General features: G+C 39.1%; 1 pseudogene; it reads right to left on the bottom strand.

Annotated features, from left to right (window-relative positions):
• LOC141307461 (scavenger receptor cysteine-rich domain-containing protein DMBT1-like) overlaps positions 1–16,993 on the bottom strand; it is a 57,850-nt pseudogene that overhangs the window by 21,813 nt on the left and 19,044 nt on the right.

Raw genomic sequence — 16,993 nt, 5'->3', positions numbered from 1 at the left:
TCATAACTAATGAATTTAATTGAATCTATATAACACAACAAAATATGATGCTTTGCTATATTTGTTATTGTCTGTAACTATGCGGAACGTGTGTCGGTATTATCGTGTTTATAAGTGTGCTTGAAGTCACATACAGGTAGGTCTAAACCTGGGGTCCGTTCTTCGTACCTCGCTTACTACATCCAAGATCAAATGACACATCCAAGATCAAATCATCGCGCTAACTATGAGCTCGCTATTCCGGTTCTCCGAACGCACCTGTTGTTGATGATTAGTTTAGCTGGATGAAGTTATTTGAGATCACTGGGTGGCTTAAAAGGGGCTACGTATCGATAGTAGAAACATTGATGGGCAACGCTTTGATTGGTCGGCGAACATGACGAAGGAGCGCGCTCAGTATTTTTCTGCAGCAGAGCAAGAACTCTTGATTGAGGGATTTCAGGAGTTTCAGAGTTTATTTAAAACGCAAGGGAACACTGCAAAGGCTGGAAAAGCAAGGAGAGAGGGCTGGCAAAAAGTAGTGAACACATTAAATGCGTTAATGCTGCCCATGTTACATGTTTTTTCCTTGATATGTTATTTTATTTATATTTTTATTTTTTTATACACTACCGTTCAAAAGTTTGGGGTCAGTAAGACTTGTAATAGTCTTTAAAGAAGTCTCTTATACTCATCAAGGCTGCATTTATTTGATTAAAAATACAGAAAAAACAGTAATATTGCAAAATGTTTTTACAATATAAAATAATGTTTTTTTTTATTATTATTTTAACATACTTTAAAATAGAATTTATTCCTGTGATGAAAAGCTGAATTTTTATCAGCTGTTACTCCAGTCTTAAGTGTCACATGATCCTTCAGAAATCATTCTAATATGCTGATTTGTTATTAGAATGATCAATGTTGGATAATATCAACAGTTGTGCTGCCAAATATTTTTTAGAACCTGTGATATATATATATATATATATAACAATGTAAATTATTTATTATTAATTTTTAATAATTTTTTAATTATTAACTTAATACATCCTTGGTGAATAAAAGTATTAATTTCTTAAAAAAAAAAAAATAATAATAATAAAAATGTACTGACCCCAAACTTTTGAACGGTAGTATATATATATGCTCTTTAACCAATCAGATGTGACTTCACCATTTCAACCAATCATAACCCGCCAGGAGCGCAGCCTAAATCCTGTTTACATGAAATAAACCTGCTCCAGAGCAGGTTTAAGCTTGCGCACCTGTTGCTATGACAGCAAGTCCCGGATGAGCTTCGAAGAACCAAGCGATCCAAGATCACGCAAAATCGTCAACAATCAAATCCAGCTAACTTAGTTAGCGAGGTACGAAGAACGGACCCCAGGTATCTCCAACTCCGGTCATCGTGAGCTACATTCCTGCAGCTCGATGTTTTCCTATGACAGGACACCTTTCTCAAATGAGACATTCTGTACAAGCCTGCTAATTACCCGTTGATTTGAGTCAGGTGTGTTGCATCAGAGAAAAACTAAAACCAGCAAGACAGTAGCTCTCGAGGACTGGAGATCCCATGTCTAAACTGTACAGTAAACAATCTGATGTTTAGACTCCTGTGGAAATCACGTGAAACGAGGTCTAATATAAAAAAAAAAAAAAAAAATATATATATATATATATATATATATATATATATATATATCGTCTGTTCCGTCTGACATTGTGCTAAAATTGGTTTCATCATCAGAAGTTTTGTAGTCAGACATGTTGTCAGTGAGTCGCGCTATCAACAGCTGATCTGAACGTGCGAACTGACAGCAGCGCGGATTGATGGAAACGGAAAGAATATAGTGCCGATTAAAACTGAGGTATGATTTTTGTCAGGAGTGTTTTTTGTGGTGTAAATTAATCAAGCTTTGAAACGCATATATTTTTTTCACGTAAAAACGCACAGTTTTGAGGCCCCGGAAACTAACCGTGACTACTTTCTTGAAAAACTTCCAGCGGCCAGAACTCTGACCAGGGAGGTGAACGCAGTGTGGGTCAGTGTGTATACACTATATTGCTGATAAGGATTGCATACAACTTCATGTCTTAAATGCTCGAACTATCCCTTTAAAGGATTTTAAATGCACGACGTGGGGGCTAACCCCCGACGCGAAGCGGAGGGTGGTTGCCTCCGCGAAGTGCATTTTAAATCCTTTAACGCACGGTAAACCGTTGATTATCCCGCTTATTCCATGGTTATAGACAAATTAAAACTAGGATTGATATTTGCAGCGCAAAATTTGACTGAATGGATAAAAAAGACGTTTTTTTTCGTGAGTTATGACACGCAGCTCTAGCATTCTGGCCGCTTCAAATCAGACTAAATAGTCTGGTAAAATCACATTTATTTGAATGAAATATAGCATTTGTTTCAGTAGATTATCGATCGACCAAGAGAGAGTGTGAATGCAAGAGAGATGACAGTTGTGTGCGTGCGTAACGTTACCTGCCTGCATGCTGTGCGTCTCTCTCTACAAACAACAATTCATTCAAAAACAGCAGTTTTACCACCCCGTTGCTGAGGAATATAATACAGCGATCTAGTATCTAGGCTATTTTAATAAGGATCGCAGGCAAACGCTGACAAGAAGTTTATGTATGTGCGCAGCACAATGCGATCTCCGACCTCCCTCTCTCTCTCTCAATTCAATTCAATTCAGAAAGCTTTATTGGCATGGCAAAAAAGTACATTTTGTATTGCCAAAGCATCACAACACAGAAAATGATTTATAACATTTAGTACACAAAATTATAATAATAGTTCAATTAAATAAAAAAGATAGTATTATATATATTATCTTGGCTAGTTTTTGCAAAAATAATAATACAGATAACATAAAGCAATAATAATAGTGTAAACAAAGATTAATAAATAAAATAAGAAGGATTATATTGCAGAAATCATATATATAAAAAATGGCAAAGAAAAATAAATAAAAATAAACAAACACTGAACTTGAACATTATATGTGTGTGTGTGTGTGTGTGTGTGTGTGTCAGGCTGTGAGTGAGTGTGTGTTTATTGGGTGTTTGCTGGTCTGCTCGTCCCTCAGGATGTGGAGAGATTCTACAAATCTTGCTGCTAAATTGGAGCATTTGGCTTCTTCGCCAAGGATGAATCTGAGTTTTTGGGTTGGGTTACAGGTATTAAATTGGGGAAATATTTTATTAATTTTGGGGTAGTATTGGTCTCGGATATGTTCATATTTTGGGCATTCTGTGAGGAAGTGCAGTTCGGTCTCCGGCACTCCCAGAATGCAGTGCGTGCAGAGTCTGTCCTCCCGGGAGAGCCAGGTCTGTCTGCGCCGGCCCATCTCGATGGCCAGGCTGTGTTCGCTTAGTCTGTACATGGTCAGGGTCTTCCTGAGCTTCACATCACTCACTGTGCTCAGGTAGTTCGCAACAGTGTACTCTCGATTTAGTGCCGAATAACATTCCAGTTTGTGTTGGTTTTGAATGGTGTTGGTCCAATGGGTGATGTACTTGTCTTGTTCTGTGTTGATAATTTGAGCAGGCCGAATGTGTGTGAGTGTGTGTGTGAAAAGGTAGGCCAAGACCTGATCTCTCAAATGATTGAGTATTAGTCGCTAGTCACTTAGCATTAATCACAACAGCTTTCATAAATGTTATCATCAGATTTGTCTACCACACTTTCATTTTCTATATCATTCACATTGACATAGTCTTCTTCAGAGTCATCAGTGTCCACATTAATATAGTCCTGTTCAGAATGATCAGAGTCCACATTAATATAGTCCTCTTCAGAATCATCATGATTCAAGTTTTCACCAAGTTCTATATTTTCATAATCCGCCTCATCATCATCTTCATTTTCATCCTGGGATGTACCTGCATATGTATTAGCTGCACCTATAGACATTGCATAGAAAGGGACATAATTTCAGGAAAATTCTGAGGAAAAAGTGACTTATAAAAGTTCTTATAAAATAATTATTTTATAAAATGTATTGTTACCTTTTGTAAAAGAGCACTTTGAATGAGTTTCCTTGTTCCTTTGCGTTTGTCTTCTCTTCAGCAGGAGGACGACTATGAGGACAGACAATAAGAGCAGCACAGCTGACACTGCAGCACCAATGACAGGAAGCAGGGAGGCTGAGAGAGACACATGTGTTTGAGTTAAACTTTCATTACCAGCAGTACAGCTTGTTTTTAGACTCTTACACATCAGTACCTGTGATAGTGATGAGCAGCAGTTCAGAGGCAGATGAACGGAAGGAGCGTGAGGAGACACTGACTTCATAAACACAACTGTAGTTTCCCTCATGTGAATAATCTGCCTCAGGAAAGAAGAAGGAGGCAGAGTGACTGACAGCTGACTCACTCCTGGTGATGTTTGACCCTCTGAACAGGTGAAAAGAGCCTCCAGGATACTGAGATTCAGTGGAGCAGTTGATAGTGAAACTGTGGCCCCTGGTGATCACTGGCCCCTGAGACCCCTTAACAAACCATCCATCAGGAGCACTGTGTGAAATGTTGGGCTGCTGCAAGTCCACTAGAAAACAAGAAAACATTTATATGGTTACAGAGACTCAAACAATGAAGCTAACTTCTTTAAATAAACTAAAATGACTTCAAGAACTGCATCTTGTCGGAGTCAAAATTTAATCCACAGCCATTTTACAAATGATGCTCAAATGCAAAAATGGGAATCATTACAAAATGAGTTCACTTATGGTACTACTGCATGTAATTTATGATGTATAAACAATGAGACAAGACCGAACACACTCACCCACAGTGATGATAACAGTGTTGCTCAAAGATGACTTGGTGTTGTTTTGGTAAGAGTAACAACAGCTGTAGCTACCCTGATGTGAGATGTTTACATCAAAAAGGTTGAAAGTCACACTAGATACATGTTTCTGAGAGGATACGGATGAACCGTTTCTGAGGAGCTGGAATTGAGCACTAGCATTGCATCTTGGTTTAGGTGTTGTGCATCTGAACTGGATATTTTCTCCACAAGAAACAACTGCATGTGTGGAGCTCAGGGAAAGGGTCGGCACCTGCAGCTCACCTGCAAAACAAATATGTATTTATTTTAAATAATTTGTTAAGACTGTGTAAAAGCATAAAATTCTTGAAGTGTAATGTAATTTCTATTGCTCATTTCCCCCAAAATAATGTATTACAATGCTTAGTATTAGACTTACCTGAACAAAAGAATTTCTGTAGGTCATTTCCCTCCAAAATAGTGCTTTAAGATGCTAAACATTTGACTTACCTGAACAAACAACACCAGCATCTTCCCCATGATTACAGTTATGTGATCCTAATCCACTGTGTGAACATTGTGTGAGGTTTCCTTCACTTCCTGAGCATTCAACATCATCCAGCCAGATTGATCCACTGCCTTGACCAAAGGTGGCTCTATGAGGTGCACTGATGGCTGATCCACACTGTAACTGTCTGCACACCACAGCAGCATCATTCATGTCCCAGTTATCATCACACACGGTTCCCCATGTGCCATTATAACGGATCTCCACTCTTCCACAGCATGAATCAGAACCATTGACCAACCTTATGTCTGACAGATGGCATTAAAAATTAAAGTTCAATGTGATTGAAAATGAGTTATTTTTGGTATGCTGTAAGTATTTTATATATGTTTGACACTGTTGAGAGCAAAGCACCAAACATGCGTAGCCCCTATTATTTTCAGATGTTTTCTTATAATTATAATTACTTGAAGCCAAACACTTAAGATTTATGTTGTTTTAGTTGCAAGCAAATAGCACATTTTCAAATCACTTAGCTCTAATGTTTAGATAACCAAATCTAAAGCGAGTAAAAATTTAACCTAAGAAAATACTGCATAAAATATCAAGGTGAACAGCAAAAGCATAATTTGAAAACATATGTACTTTTATCTAAGCAGATGACACCTGCATCTTCACCATGACCACAGTTATGCGATCCAAATGAAGGATGTGAGCACTGTGTGAGCGATGATTCATGTCCTGAACATCTCAAATCATCCAACCAGATCTGACCACTTCCCTGGCCAAAATGAGCACTGCCATGTACACTATCAGCTCTTCCACATCTCAACTGTCTGCACACCACAGCAGCATCATTAATGTCCCAGTCGTCATCACACACTGTCCCCCATTGGCCATTATAAAGGATCTCCACTCTTCCAGAGCAGTCATTAGTACCATTCACCAGTCTGATACTATAATCTCCTAAAAAACAAAATAACTACATTATAATACAATTAACATCTGACAGTTAGAATAAAATCTGTGTTTTAAATGTGTGAATTACATTACTTACCAGTCACAGAAATCAGAGCACTGGCTGTTGAGATGAAAAACAGGCACATTTAAACATGTAGACTTATAATTAGATATGATTTACCAAATAAAAACCTTTAAAAAATTAAGATAACAACAGTTGACAGGACAAAACAATAATAATATGCCAAAGAGCATGAACATTAGTTCTAGGAACTTTGCAAAGGTCTCTTAAGTGCAAAAGCATTTTGGTTGGAAAATTTGTCCGACTTTGATCAGCAAAACGAGCCACCTAGGTCAGGCACTGTAGTTGCTCAAAATCGGCTGAGAGAGCCTTTAAAACGACACTCTTTATTCTCATTGGTCAGATTCTGTGATGACAAGAACAACACGTGTTTCAGGTTTACTCTAACAATTCAATTCCAATAATGCTCACAAATCTGTGTTTTTATAACAGCTAAATCTTTTTTGAATAGTATATTTATATGTAACTTCATTCTTGAACAGATGGCTCTGTATTAAGCAGTATATAAAAAGTTGTTCTTTTGCACATGAAAACATTTCTGAAAAACATGATGTCTGTGTATTTGACACATATTGCATTTATTTCCACCAGCTGGTGGCAGTCTAGTGTAAAAGCCTATTCACAAGGCAGGAATACATGAGGATCAAGGGAATCACATGACAGGAACATGAAACATAACCTGAACAAGAAACAAAACCCCCAAACCAGTGTGACATATCCCCTCCTCTAAGGGCGGCTCTGGAAGCCATTATTTAACACCCACCCCAACCCAAACAAAACTCGAAAAGTCCAGGAGGGTGGTGAAGTGGACGCAGAACAGGGGTGGGATGGAGGACCAGGCCCATGCAGGGGAACAGGATCAGAATCATGGCATAGACCAGGGGTGGGCAAACATTTTGACTTGAGGGCCACATCAAATTTTCCACATAAAGTGGGAGGCCGCTAGCCTGGAAAAATCCAGACCCTAATCTATTAAGATTAAGGGTCTGGGATCGAGCAATGAAAACTGCCTAACTCGAGGGGCGGCACCAAGCATGCATTTGAAACTCTAACTGCACGCAATTGGATAACGCCACGACCAATCACAACAATACACGCTTAGCTACCCAGCAGAGCTTAATGATGTTTCATTAACAAAGTTCGGGAGAAGCGCGTCAGATGCTTAACGTAAACATCACAAGTCAATGAGCCCCATAGGTTTAAATACAGCTGACTCACCTCAATTCACTCGATGGTTTATCAGTAAACCTCCACCACCCCATCTCATCACTCCGAGTTCTCTCTACTCCTATTGGGGGGTAACGTACTCTGGGTTCGGGCCACTCCAGAGTTTGGAGCCCTTCACCGGACAGCACGCCAAACATGCACTACTATTCTCCGGCTAATTATATGTAAGTGTGAACTCGTGAACTGATAGATTAAACTCTTGCCGTATCCAGTCGGCAAAACAGCAAAAACGTCCTTCTTGCAAAGGAACGATTCGAGTTTTCGGTTTTCTGTTCCTCTTTTATATGGAAAGCCAAGTCTAACTCGTTCATTGTAGCGGCCAAAGCCGTTTCAAACAACTTGTTGTTCATCTGTAGCGACAGAAAAGTTTGATTCGGACGTCGCAGTGCTGTCATCATCAGCTTAGCTCACCTCTGGCCCGCCTACATCAGATACACCGATTTGATTGGTTCCCACAATTGCTTACAGATTGCAGTAACCTGCATCATTGCTCGATGCCAGAGTGTCTTGCAGAGACAATTCAAATTGTGCTCTCGCGAGACCTCTGGATTTCCAGGGTAGGAGGCCGCAAAATTAGGTTATGACAAATAAAGCTTTTAATTGTATGTTTTAATTCAAATTGACACTCACTTACTACTGTACTGTAGCCTATGTATACTTGTACATACATGGCAGTCGATTGATGTATAAGACACATTTGATCATTTAATTTAGAAATAATGTAAAATAAATGAAACGTTTACAAACATTAGAAACAGTGTTCAGAACAGAAAAAGGAACAAAAATATAAGCAAAAAACAAACACAAATTCACTGTAAGCCTTTCTCATTCATCACCAATCCTAATGTGTGCAGTTTGCGCTTGAGCTTGATTGCTTTATAAATCACAGTGGAAATCGCAGCACGTTTCAGATGATAAAAACACGATTTATAATCCAGAAAATACAGTACTGTATCCATTTTCATAAAAATGTGAGGAAGAAAGCATATTTTTGCCAGATAAAAAGTCAAATTATTTCCATGTTTTCCCCACGTAATTACAGTGCCTGCGAGCAGGAGGATAACACTGGCATTTGTTCTCTTACTGGAAAGTCTACAGACACAAGTAACTTATTTATAATTGGGGCAGTTTTGTAGGGTGTATATTTTGACTTTTTATTTTGCATTTACTGTGTGGCTTGGACGCGGCATTCATTAAATCTAGACTAGGCGTCTATCTTTAGCGAAGCAGCGCAGAGAACCAGGTTGAAACGAGTTCGCCAGCCACGGCGTGACTACAGTGGCCGCGTCGGAGCGGTGTGATGGTTTAAGGTCCCGATCACACAAATGCGTTTTTTAGGTCTGAAAATTCAAGGTGCACCGCACTGCCTTTTCTGGTGACTTTTAAAATAGAGCAGTGTGCTGCCTTTTTTTATGTTGCTAGGCATAAAACAGCTGTCCTGTCAGTCAAATCAAAGGATTATAGCACGAGCGCTCTAAAATCTTTTGTTTTTGTTGTTAGGTAAACTGTCATATTAGCAGAAACCTTAAAAAAAATACAGCTCCGGGTTACCCGCGACAGACACTAAAAGTTTCTCCTCCGTTATTGCAGTCTCAGGACTTTCTAAGCAACGGTAAACTTTCGTCACCAAAACAGAAGGCCGCCTCTCCATTCATTCGATTGGACAATGCTCAGAGTTGCTTTTTTTTCCAACTTCAGGCACTCAGAGCGCTCCTGCAAAAATGCAGCAGGCAGTTAAAACGCGAAGTGCTCGGGGCGCATAAGCAGCGCACAGAACGCTCACTGCCAACAAAAAACTTGTTCCGTCTGATCAGGACCTAAATCAGGGGTAATATACTGTACTACAGGCTACAGTGCCATCTACTGGATTTTACTGATATTGCTTCAAATTAGCCATTTTGGAACAACTGCCCACCAAGTTTTCCCACCTCTGCAGATTATATAATAATTAAAAAAATCCCTTGCGGGCCGCCATAGGACTGATAGCAGGCCGCAGATGGCCCGTGGGCTGTAGTTTGGACACCCCTGGCATAGACCATGAAGTAGTGGGGAAGATCATGGGCCATGGAGCAGTAGAGGATCTGGACTGTGGAGCAAGGGCAAGTCTAGACTGTGGAGCAGAGGTGGGCCTGGACCATGAAGAACTGGAGCACTTGGGTCATGGAGCAGAGGCAGACTTGAAATGTGGAGCAATGCCGGGCCTCGGTATCGTTAACTGTTAGAGGACAAGCAGAGAGTTCATGGACGGCCTCCTTGGCCATGATAGGACAGACCGTGAGTTTGTGGATGGCCTCCTTGGCCATGATAGGACAGACCGTGAGTTTGTGGATGGCCTCCTTGGCCATGACAGGTTAAGCAGAGAGTTCATGGACGACCTACATGGCCGTGACAGGACAGACAAAGAGTTTAGAAGTGGGTGCCACCGCCTTAGGAGGTTCTGCAGCAAAAGCCACTACTTTGAGACTTTCTGCAGTGGATGCCGCCTCCTCGGGAGGTTCTGCAACAGACTTAAGGACTTGAGCAGGCTCTGGAGCAAATTCATGAACTTGAGCAAGCTCTGAATCTGATTCATGGACAGGAGAGGCCTCTGGAGTGCAGGGTGCAGCCCTCACGGGCAGTGCAGCAGACAGTGGGATGCCCGCCAGGTTTGAGAGCTCAGAGACCACTGGGATGCCAGCTGCTTGCACTAACACCAGAGGCGGGTCCATAACACTGGCAATCAGTCTTGTCAGTCCTAGCCCAAGCTCTGCATCCGCAGGAGCTTGGGTATTATAGCCCAATTAAATCCTTTATTCAAATTGTGAATAGCAGAGTTATATTGATAAAACCTTCACAGATATATAAATAAAGAAAAAATATTCAGAACATGCTTGTCCAAATTGGTATAAAAATACAATTAAGTGTTAAATAGTTAACTGTGTCAGACATGAAAACTACACTAGTCATAGTCTAGGAAAATAACACATATACTAAAGTTCTGTTATTTTTTGTTTATATAGTTTTTAGTAAAAACAAATGGGACCTTGTTGTTTGCAACTATGGCAACGATACGGTGGCCGAGAGAGTTCATGGAATGTACAACATTACAGTGAAACGAAATATTATATCAAACAGCATTGCCTCTTTTTCATTTCATTTAACATTAAACATATTAATAGCGACACCCTGCCCCACTCTGACCTAAACTTATCTCCTTGCTCATTTATGACCCCCTTCTTCCCTTTGACTTCTCCGCCTCTCTCTCTCACACTTTCCCCCCTAAAAGTTTCCACTGAAAGTCACTAAGAATATCCATTTGCAACATATGTTGTATCTTGTGAATATATCATATATACCTTCATGTTTGGTATCGTTCAAAAGATCTCTGTGTGATTGGTAGAATGGTCTCAGTTTCACAGCAGTCACTTATATTGTGAGAAAGATTAAACATTTTTATAGAATTGGGTTTTCCCCATAGGGTCCGGTGAAAATTTCCAGCAAGGTGTGACCCTGGTTCACAAGATCTCCTGATAAACCAAAAGGTCTTTGTGTTTCTACAACTGATCAGAAGATTCATTTGTTTCTGGTCTGGGTATATAAGGGAAGTAACAAAACACTACGGGGGGATTCTGTATTCAGATAGATGTATTTATCTAAACTGAAACTAAATTGGATTCTCATTGTCTCATTGTGTAACTGGCATTATAAATTTTTTACCTGACAAATAAAATATTATATCTGATTCATTATAGACTCATTATGAAATCATTATGACCAGTAAATTGTGAGAAGGCTTTTGTTCCCGCAAATATACAGCCAGGATAGAACAAACTGAAGGCTCATAAATGAATGTAGCAGTAGGCATGTCATCTGAGACCTCTTGATTTCTCCTCTTGATGGTAACAAGTTGTGCTGAAAAAGACTAAATAAACTAGACTTTTTGTGAAAAGCAAGCAGTAGGCGGGTAACAAAAAGGGTATTAGTCACCTACAACCTCTGAATAAAATCAGGCTGGCAAATTTATATTTGTGAGATCGGTGCTCCGGCCGACGCCAGACTCAAATGAGACATTAGGTCCCCAATGAACGAATAATTGAAATTATAACGAGTCTAGAATAATCAAAATTTTAAATTTATTCTAAATCCATATTTGTGATCAGCTTTTGATTAGAAATACAGCCTAAAATTGATGATCACTTGAAATTGGAGTCAGATTAATACAAGGCTAGATTAAAATTGAAACAAAATCTTGATAAATCAGGTGAACTTTGCAGAAGCACTGTGAAAAGGCCAAACATGCATTAAACCTTCAACCAGGTTGCTGGACTCCGCCTTTGGTTCTGCGAGTGGATCCTTACACTGCTAAGGAAAAATTCATTTTTGCCCCAGGCAGTTGTGAATGTATGGGTTCATTTAACCCCACACGGAAAATGTCCTTTATAGGGCCATGTCATTAAAATCCACTGGTTAGCAGAGTCCACAAAAGTCTTGAACATAATCCTCATAATGGCCTTGATGAAGGCACAACAAAGAAACTGCTGGGTTCATATTTAGGGTCAAGTATTTTGTAACAAGCAGTTTACTAAAGGAGAGTAATAGATGAACCCAAGCAGATGAGTAGATGAACATAAAACCATGACTTGACTTGGCAAAGAAGAGCATAAGCATGGACAAAACTTACCAAACAGCAGTTAAATACCAAACAATACAGGTCACGTGACACAAACCAACCAATGGGGAACAAGACACATGACTAAAATAACTAGGGCTGCCCTCGACCAAAGATTTTTCTGGTCGACTAGTAGTCGTTCATTTCAAGCATTTATTAATAAACCATTTAAATCATTATAACAAGCCTTTAATTGCCTATATATAGCTTAAGCGCTCAAACACATGCATAAAGCTTTCCACAGCACACTGGCAGAAGCTAATGAGTATGAATGTGTCAGGAAGAAAAGGTAAGCTGCATTAACATTTTAATGATGTACTGATACACTATTGCTTTATTTTTTTTCGTCTTAAAACCACAGTCACACTAGACTTTGAGCATGCAAAACTCCCTCGGATCCTGCAACAGTCGTGATATGACATCATGCTCTGCAGCGTCTTTTTAAAAAGCTAAATTAATGCATGACAAATAATAACACATCTAAACTGTAAAAACATACACTCTACTGCACTTTCCCGCAGAACTGCAGTTTTAAATTTATGTTCTTTTCATTCAGCTACGAGGTCATGCTGTGATGTATCGATCTGCTGTTTGTCACACGGTATCAGAGTCAGGTCAGAGTTCACCAAGCTTGAAATTTGGAAATGCGAAACTTTTTGCACGAGCTTGCGTTTCCAGTCTGATGCAGTCCCATATGTATAAATGGAAGTCAATGGAATGAAAAATCTAGTGTGACCGGCGCTTAAGAAATAAAGTTGGCGACACTGAAGTCATCTCCGCAGTTGGGTAGTGATGCACCTGTTTGCATGTTTCATATGGATTACATAATCTGAGAATATTTGTTTTCTATTTGAATTAGTTCATTTGAAAATAGACATTTCACTCTCAAAAGATATGTTTTCATGTCTGTAAGAAAGCGCATCCTGTTTGCTTTCATTTTTTCTTTACAGGTTGGAAAGATGTATTACTCTTATCTGACCAAAAATTTAAGAATATTTTAATAGCAAGTTACTGCACCGACGCCTCCTTCGATCATGCAGTGAGCGCAGTATTGTTCATCTTCCACACTCCACACATAGACGCAAATGTAGATCAGGATTTTTTTTCAGTGTAAATTATTTAATTTGATAACGTATAACAATATTTATATTATTGTAATAGAATTTATAGATCAAATGTAAGAAAAATTAAGTATTAATGAAGTTAGGGTAAAAATGCCCTCTATAAAGGTAAAAAATGCCCTTGAATTAAGTATAAAAAAACATGCAAATTCATGTCACATCTGATTGAACATTGCTTCAGAATAAATCATATTTGCAAATAAAAAGGAAAAATCATAAAAGTTAAAAGTTGTTTAGCGCAGTCAACTTGAATGTCTTTTTTAAAATAAGTCATGTCAACCCAAGCAAATACAGATAAATCGATGATTATCATTAAAGTTAAAGTTAATTCCTGGTATTAGCAAGTTGTTTCAAGTCAGTTTCATAAAAAAAGTGTAAAAGCTTTAGTGAAAATCTGAGCAATGATGGCACAATGATAACTGTTTTAATATTACTCTGATATTAACATATTGACATTCATTATGATATTTTAATCTTTAATCTCCGTCTTTTATAAAAAATAGAAAATGCAAATGAACTGAAAACTGAATTTACCCAATATCAAAGTGAGAAGCGAAGGTCTTGGCATTGCGATGCTTGTGTTCTTTCAAAATGAGCATTAATTAAGAGTTTACTTCCTTATAAGTGAGAGAGCTGATGATGCTTTGGTAAGAACGGAAATGTACAGACTCTTAAAACAAATGTGTTAAAAACAACACATAACGGGGTTAATTCAACATATGTTCTGAGTGCGCTCAGGGGCAACACTTATTGAGTTAAATTCAACACAGAATATGTGTTAAAAATTGTGTCACTTATTGTGTCACTTTAGTAAACACATTAATATGATGTTTTTGGTACATGTCTTACATGTTTCTGAGCTTTTTTTAAAGTTTTAAAATAAAAGATCTGCTAACAATTTAAATATTTTATTATAAAATTACACAGCTACATGGCCGGCAGCCATACTCATAGCCCAAGACTAGTCACCCACTGAAGCTAAGCAGGGTTGAGCCTGGTCAGTACCTGGATGGGAGACCTCCTGGGAAAAGTAGGTTGCTGCTGGAAGAGGTGCTACTGAGGCCAGCAGGGGGTACTCACCCTGTGGTCTGTGTGGGTCCTAGCACCCCAGTATAGTAAAAAGCACCGTCCTTCGGATGAAACGTTAAACAGAGGTCCTGACTCTCTGTGGTCATTAAAAATCCCAGGATGTCTTTCGAAAAGAGTAGAGGTGTGACCTCAGCATCCTGGCCTCTGACCATCGTACCTCCTAATCATCCCCATATTTACTGATTAGTTTCATCACTCGGTCTCCTCTCCACCTGTAAGCTGCTGTGTGATGGGCGTTCTGGCGCACTATAGCTGCCGTCCCATCGTTCAGGTGGATGCAGCACAACTTTTTAACCTCAAATGCTCATCTTGTCTAGCTCTGCGATGTGCATGGGTACTCTGTGTACTCTAGTTCAAGACAGTTAGGGTAGGTCGAAAAAATCCCTTCTCATTTTCTCCTCCAACTTCAAAATCGCCCTACATCGCTGTTTTACATTTTTTTGTAAAGGGAGTTTGACCTTTGCATGTTCACTTTGTAAACACACACACACACAAAAATCGCAAAACAATAAAAAATGGAATCTTCAAGCATTGAGATTTTGTTGTCCACTTTCTTCTTGAGGCTCTGAACTGTCAAAACACCTCTCAAAATGCTTGCTACGGATGCAAAAAAGCAAACCTGATCAGAATTTTTTTATGACGGATGAAAATTTCGGAAGCAGTGTGCAAAGTGACCAATCCTAAGTGGCGACGTCACATCACGCATTCTGCTGGCACAGATCTCGAGTGGAAACATAACTAAAAACCATTCCAGAAAACCAGAAAGGTAGCTGTGCTGCTCTAATTGGCATTAATCTGCTCCTTTCAGACACTGCAACTACACCATTATTATGGTAAAATGCATGTTTCTTCAATGACGGAAATGTGGTAAAACTAATGTTCTTCTTTTATCTCGTAACAAAGGGAAATGACAAAGAACCAACATAATTATTTCTGCAACAAAATCGAAACTGTTTAACTGTGAGATATGAGATATATAGTACTTGGAAATGAAGTTGTGAAATGCTGTACTTGCTGTGTTGATTCTAAGAATAGCTTGGTTAGAACGGATTAAGCTGTGAGAAAGATTTAAGGAAGTGTCATTTAATACAAGCACAGATAAAACATCTTGTTGTGCAGCATACAAGCAGATGTTAAGCTGTTTGTTTAAACTTGAAATTAATTATTTAGGTTCTGTGGCACTTTTAGCTATAAACAGGTGAGCAGTTGTGACAGAAGGCATATAGCGCAAAATGACAGTGAAAACTTATTAGTGTGTATGTATACTACTCATATTTTAGTAATTAAATAGTTTTAAAGGTCAAACCCCCAGACAACATCACGTCCATTCCATTGCTGAACTACAACACAAAGTCGAGAAAACGCTGTTCATTCGATGGATGTCAGGAAACTACATCATTACACAGGCTTCCGAACAACATTAATATAAGAGACCAGTGGCACGTCAGCTTCAGCCTCTTTCACACAGCCATTGTTTGATTTGGTTCATTCACTAAGTAATTTTCGAAATCTCTGCGTGCTTTATACACAACCCGTAAAGACATGTAATGTGACGCCTACGTTGCACTAAACTGAAAGTGCCGAACGATAGTCAGTTTTCACATATTTTTACGTTGAGAAGAGTCGCGCGATAACGTCCATCATCACTACAACACAGCCTTTATGGCATTGGTTCTGGCTTTTGTTCACACAGCGCTCGTTCCGGGACTAATCCCAGCAACGTTACTAGTTTCCCAAACCGGGATCGTTTCTGGAACTTTCGGGCAATTTTCCAGAAACAACACACAGTGTGAAAGAGGCTTTACTAAAGCAATAGTTACATAGCTTACTGCAATCGTAGCTTACAAAAAACATTAATTACTATAGCTTCTCAGCGCAAATCAGACAATTCAGGAGATTCGATTAGAAGTTAAAACGCTTCTACAGACTCAAATTCCACAAATTCCTCCATGACCAGACCCCTGTCTTAAAATTTGTCATTTGACACCCTAATGCCAGCCAGCTGAAGCAAACCTAACCAGCTAGGAATTTGCAACATTAACACAAATTGTGCAAAAGGCGATAGAGAGAATGTCAGAGCGCAGTCACGCAAGCCAAATAAGGACTCTTATTATGAAAGCGCGCATAGCGCAGATGAGAGGAAGAGACGCTATTCATTATACACAGTTCGTCAGACTGCCTCAGTCACTGCTCACGATCGGGTTTTCTGCATAACGGGCGTTGGAGACGGGCATCTAGTTAATATCAGACCCATTTGAATGTATCTTGTGTTGTGTGCGTCCTATATGAGTGAGTACAAATAATCAGTAACAGATTGATGCTTGCTTCATCAGTGACGCAGTTGTTAGCTTTTCAATGCTGCATGATAATGCTGTCATTTACGTGCTGTTTTTGTAACATCTCTGTTGTATTACAATGTTCTAAGTTATAATGTTTATAATGCTATAAGTCATGTGGATAAATAATGAGTGTAGATGCACTATATTCAAAGTTATACATTGTTACTGTTAGAGGGGAGCAGCCTATAGCTGTATAATAATACTTGTAATGGTGGTTTAATTATAATCTTGCTTTGTTTCTTTCAGAGAAACCA

Source organism: Garra rufa, chromosome 1 (genome assembly GCF_049309525.1).
Source record: "Garra rufa chromosome 1, GarRuf1.0, whole genome shotgun sequence".
NCBI lineage: Eukaryota > Metazoa > Chordata > Actinopteri > Cypriniformes > Cyprinidae > Garra > Garra rufa.
This window is presented reverse-complemented; position numbering and strand designations above follow the sequence as displayed.